This window comes from Aulonocara stuartgranti (assembly GCF_965226115.1).
Source record: "Aulonocara stuartgranti genome assembly, chromosome: 7".
Taxonomy (NCBI): Eukaryota; Metazoa; Chordata; class Actinopteri; order Cichliformes; family Cichlidae; genus Aulonocara; species Aulonocara stuartgranti.
The window spans coordinates 37,704,001-37,710,000 of NC_138945.1; positions in this window are offsets into that span (position 1 = coordinate 37,704,001).

Sequence of the window (6,000 nt, forward strand, 5' to 3'; positions counted from 1 at the left end):
CTGGGAGAAATCACTGCTGACGAGACAGGGGAAACGTAAATTGAGCACACTCACATAAGACACAGACCTTCACAATAAAACAGGAAACAAGAAACCACTAAATAAAGACGCAGACTGAGAGCCAGACCGAATATATAGAATACATAGAACTCAAACAATAATAATCATCATCATCAACAAAACACCAGAGAAATAAAACGTTCATTCAAAAATAGACCAGAACTCAGAATGCTGGGTCAATACTGACCCAGAACCGTGACAGGAACAGAGCGGGAGGGAAAGAGAAAGAGAGCCAGGGACAACAACGTCACATTAGAAAGGTATAGTAATCATCCACAACTATTTTCAGTTGCAGATGATAAAGGATTCAGAAAGTTTATTCATGCAGGCCTATATGACAGAGAATATGCATCTTCTTTTTGTTTTCATATTTTAATTTATATTTAATTGTGTTGTGGTTTGCAGTGTTTTGTGTTATTTCACTTTAAATTTGTTTAAAAGGAAAAAGCAGAAAATTTAAATAGTTAAAAGTTGAACTGTGAATAGTTGGTTTTTGTATTATATGATTTATTTATTACATTTTATGTGGAGTGAAAAAGTATATTTACGGTGGCCCCTAGAGACAAAGCACGTACAAACTCCAAAACACGGAAAAAACTCCAAAACACGTACAAAAGACAACAGAAGTGCTCCAAAATGCTAGGGGCAGTGTTGAGCTTTTGTTACATAGTGGCTACACAACTCAAGTACCAACGACCGGATTTGGTGTGTGGTAGTAACAGGTAAATGAACATTTTTTTTTAAAATTATTTGAACATATATATGAGTGCTTGTGTATAAATACACAAACAATACACATATGCTTTCAATTGTGTAATTTAAGTGATCTAGGTAGCTCTGTTTTGAAGTTCAGTTAACGCTAGGAATGTGTTTTGGAGTTTGTACGTGTTTTGTCTTTAGGGGCCACCACATATATTTATATATAAACATATATAAATAAAACCACTTTGTTTTTACATTAGTAATTCCTTTTGTGCATAATTTTATATTATTGTTAATAATAAACAACCTGAAGAGCTCGTTGGGAGCTGAAAGAGCCGGCTCTTTTTATTGAACAGAGCCGAAACGGCTGGTTCTCTATAAAGAGCCGGAAATCCCATCACTACTGGTGAGCGACTGAGTGGGAAGAAGAAGATCAGTTGAGACATTTAAAACAAGAGTGAGACATGGAAAGAGCTGGTGAGTATGTAAAGGTCAGGATAATGCTTGGCAATGACTGAACCAGATCTCTGTCACATGACTTATTTTCAGTAAGTTTATTGTTTTAATGCTAAAGAATGTTTATGTCATCACTTAGGGAATCCATTGCTGATGAAATAAGTGAGCGTTTTATTTAAATGAAAGCATACAATCTACTACCATTGTATCATATCCACCACTACTATACAAAACTAAGTAAATAAAGCAAATAAACAATACCAAAAAAGTAAAAAAAGTAAAATTAATGACTGAATGTACTGCATCAAACTGATGAATGTGTTCAAATGTGAGTCTGCTTCAAAAATGAGGTTGTTTGTATCAACAATCATTGATACAAAAAATGTTAATCAGGCAGTAGTTGATTTGATTATTTTATCTGGCAGTAATGGAGGGGTTAGATTGTTTTTTTGTTTTTTTGTTTTTTTTTGATGATGCTGCACATGAATTATAGTACAGAAGGTACAGATAGTGAAAGTAATGAAGAGGGAACAAATGTCAAAAAATCCAGGCAGCAGACAGTGACATATGCAGAGGCTTGTAAAATAGTTGAGCAAGAGAGTCAGATTGAAAAAGCCATCATTGGGAAAAAACAAGTAATTAAAAAGCTTATGGAAATGGTTGAAAGAAAAATCTCGGAAGAGAAGAAGAAGATGGCGACATTTATTGCAGAAGTAATAAATGCAACATCAGACGTGAGGTCCAAGACAGAGAGGATTCAGACTAGTATGAAGGCAGCATGTCATAGTGTAGATATGAAATATATCAGGTGGGAGGATAGAAGGGGTGAACTAAGCAGTCAGGCAAATCAAGAAGGATAATGTGGTCGTTAATTTTTATAACCATGTTAATCCTACAGTGGAATGTAAGAAGTCTTTTATTAAATGGTCAAGATATTAAACAGTTAAGCAGAAACATGGTTGAAGCCTTTTTTGGACTTTAAGAGTACATGGATATATTGCGGTTAGATATGATAGGAAATAGGAAAAAGGGGGATGGAGGTGGGTGTCTGATTAAGGAAGGTATTCCATATAAAATTATTGAAATGGGAGGGGATTTGGAGTATGTAGGAATTGAGGTATGGATAGCAGGGAAGGTAATTATGGTTATTAATTTTTAAAATCCTTGTAAAAAATTTGACTTTAGTAAGCTGGAGGAAATAGATTTGAAAGGAAATATTATATGGTGCAGACACTTTAATCCACATCATTCGTTATGGGGTAGTGAAACAACAGACTACAATGGTAAAGTATTAGAGGAATTTCTGGAGGATAAAAATATTGTATGTTTGAATGATGGGAAGAAGACAAGAATGCCAATGCTGGTAAGCAGTTGGTACTAGGTTTACCATTTGTATCTAGTTTTTTGAATCCATTATGTGAGTGGCAAGTAAAAAATAAGTCATTTTAGTAGTGATCATTGTATTGTTGTCAGTAAAGTAAGAATTGAATACAAAAAAAGCACAGTCAAAAGTCAGAAGTACAATAAGATTAAAGAGAACATGTATAAGTACGAGAAGTGCGGAAGAAATGGGGCGGTCTACCCTTTGAATTCGCGTCACCAGCTGTGCCTGCCCGTACCACCTCCCCCGATCGGCAACATGGACACAGACCACGTCCTTGCGTGTGCCATTTCCCTGCTAATGGAAGAGCCCCAACAACCCACCCGTCACAGACGAATGATCCTGTTGCGACTATGGGACACCCACGTGCAGGTACAGTGATAAATACATGGCGATGTTCCTCCCCCCTGAGATATATGACGTGTGTACCTGTGTACTACCGTAACACCCTGATATATGCGACTGTAGATGTGAGTCCCAAATAGGACTGTGTGTGCCCGCAGCCAGCACACATGTGCAGGTACACTGGTACAGTACATGCGAGTGAAATTCCTGTGTGCGAGCTTCACAAGCAACAGAGGTGTGCAAAAATACAATAGCATAAAACAAACAAAATATAAGAATGGCTAAATCTGAGAGTAATAAATATATGTACAATATAAGAGTGTATGCATTACTGGATGTGTATATAATATATATACATATACATATGTGTATGTATATATATATATCATTTTAGGTGGGGGAACTTGCACAATTGGTGGCTGACTAAATACTTTTTTGCCCCACTGTATGTGTGTATATATATATATATATATATATATATATATATATATATATATATATGGGTAAATGGCCTGTATTTATATAGCGCTTTACTAGTCCCTAAGGACCCCAAAGCGCTTTACATATCCAGTCATCCACCCATTCACACTCACATTCACACACTGGTGATGGCAAGCTACATTGTAGCCACAGCCACCCTGGGGCGCACTGACAGGGGCGAGGCTGCCGGACACTGGCGCCACCGGGCCCTCTGACCACCACCAGTAGGCAACGGGTGAAGTGTCTTGCCCAAGGACACAACGACTGAGACTGTCCAAGCTGGGGCTCGAACCGGCAACCTTCCGATTACAAGGCGAACTCCCAACTCTTGAGCCACGATCGCCCTTTTATATATATATTAGGGGTGCAACGATATTCGTATCGGTTCGTTCGATACAGTGCTTTCGGTTCGGTACGCACATGTATCGAACAATACAAAATTTGTAATTTATTTTATCAACTTTCCTTCTGACGATGCTGTCTGTGTTGAGCGCTCAGTGAATCTGCGTTTGACTATTCCGCCTAGGCTCGACAGTGCAGCCTAGGCGGAGTAGTCGAACGCAGATTCACTGAGCGCTCAACACAGACAGCATCGTCAGAAGGAAGAGCGCAGGGCAAGCTAGCGAGACAGAAGTTAAGCTCTTCTTGCAACATGGACCTCCCCCACCCTCATTTAGATCTGGCGTTTGGAATTATTTTGGTTTTCATGTGACGTATGACCCTGAAGGTAAGCGAGTCATGGACTAAAGTAAAACAGTATGTTGGATGTGCCATGCAATGCTCAATTACATGGGTGGGAACTAGTGTGTTAGCGCAGTTAGCTCGTTAACGTGTTGGCCGTCTAGCCCCATGCACGGGGCGATCGGCGGTAGCTCGTTAACGGAGATTTGCCGTGTTGTGGCGTTAAGGTCATTTCAACGAGATTAACCTGAAAGCACTAGTGGGAACACAACGAATATGACTGCACATTTACGCCGACATCATCCTAGTGCAAAGACAAGTGGAAGCAGAAAAAAAACAAGCAAGCATGCTACTAACTTTTGCCGAGTCATTTAGACAGCTATTAGCACATCATTCTCCTTATATGTTTAATATGCTGCTGAGAATATAGCCCAGAAGAAGCGGATAGTATAGCTTTTATTTTGGAAAGAGACATTTCTCTGTAATAAACTCTCTTTTCCAAAGATGCATGATTCCTCAATCAGATACAGGGCTTGCAATATCGCTAGCCCGACGTCCCGGGGCTAGTGATTTTTTCAGTCGGGCTACCAAAATCTATCTCTGCCCTGCCCGTCGGGCTATTGTAGGAAGGAAAAATATATGTCAATGCTTTTGCATTCTTTCAGAAATGTAGCTGGGTAATTATGTCATTGGCATCGGTGAGCCACTGTCAATATGTGACATATTGAAATCGCGTTTGAATTTGCGCTTGTTTTTTTGCTTTCACTTTGCAATCGCGCGAACTGTGTATAGAGAGCGACAGCACTGATCTGTGAGTGATGATAATTTGTGCACCAATTCCTCTGACAAGTGAAATCTCACGCAGCAAGCTTAAACATGTGAGAGGTTGATCGCGCAGAGAATCGCTGAGCTTATGTGAGTGCGTGTGTAAAAGCAGCAGGATATATATTTGACTACGATGACCTGGATGACTGAGAACCTTCACAGACAGATATATATTTTAGTTCTGCTGAGCCAAATAAGACAGGTCAAGGTGAAGAAGTGACAGCCAAAGAAAAGCTTACCACAAAAAGGCAAAAAGAAAGTGCAGCTTTATGGTTTCATGGACAAAAGAATTTCTGTGGCTGCAATATGACGAGCTAAATAACCAGGGCTGCACATAAGTGGTCCGCAGGTGCGCATTCGCTGTCAAAATAAAAAACACGCACAAGGGTTAGGGTTAAATTTAAAAACTGTACTTTTGAGTTAAAATATATATTTATAATTTTAATAAATGACAAATAAAAAAGGCATGAACATTTTTTTTGTATCGAAAAAATATCGAACCGTGACACCAAAGTATCGAACCGAACTGAACCGTGAATTTTGTGTATCGTTGCACCCCTAATATATATATATATATATATATATATATATATATATATATATATATATATATATATATATGTATATGTGTGTGTATATATATATATATATATATATATATATATATATATATATATATATATATATAGTGGGGCAAAAAAATATTTAGTCAGCCACCGATTGTGCAAGTTCCCCCACTTAAAATGATGACAGAGGTCAGTAATTTGCACCAGAGGTACACTTCAACTGTGAGAGACAGAATGTGAAAAAAAAATCCATGAATTCACATGGTAGGATTTGTAAAGAATTTATTCGTAAATTAGGGTGGAAAATAAGTATTTGGTCACCTCAAACAAGGAAAATCTCTGGCTCTCACAGACCTGTAACGTCGTCTGTAAGAAGCTTTTCTGTCCCCCACTCGTTACCTGTATGAATGGCACCTGTTTGAACCCATCATCTGTTTAAAAGACACCTGTCCACAGCCTCAAACAGTCAGACTCCAAACGCCGCCATGGCCAAGACCAAAGAGC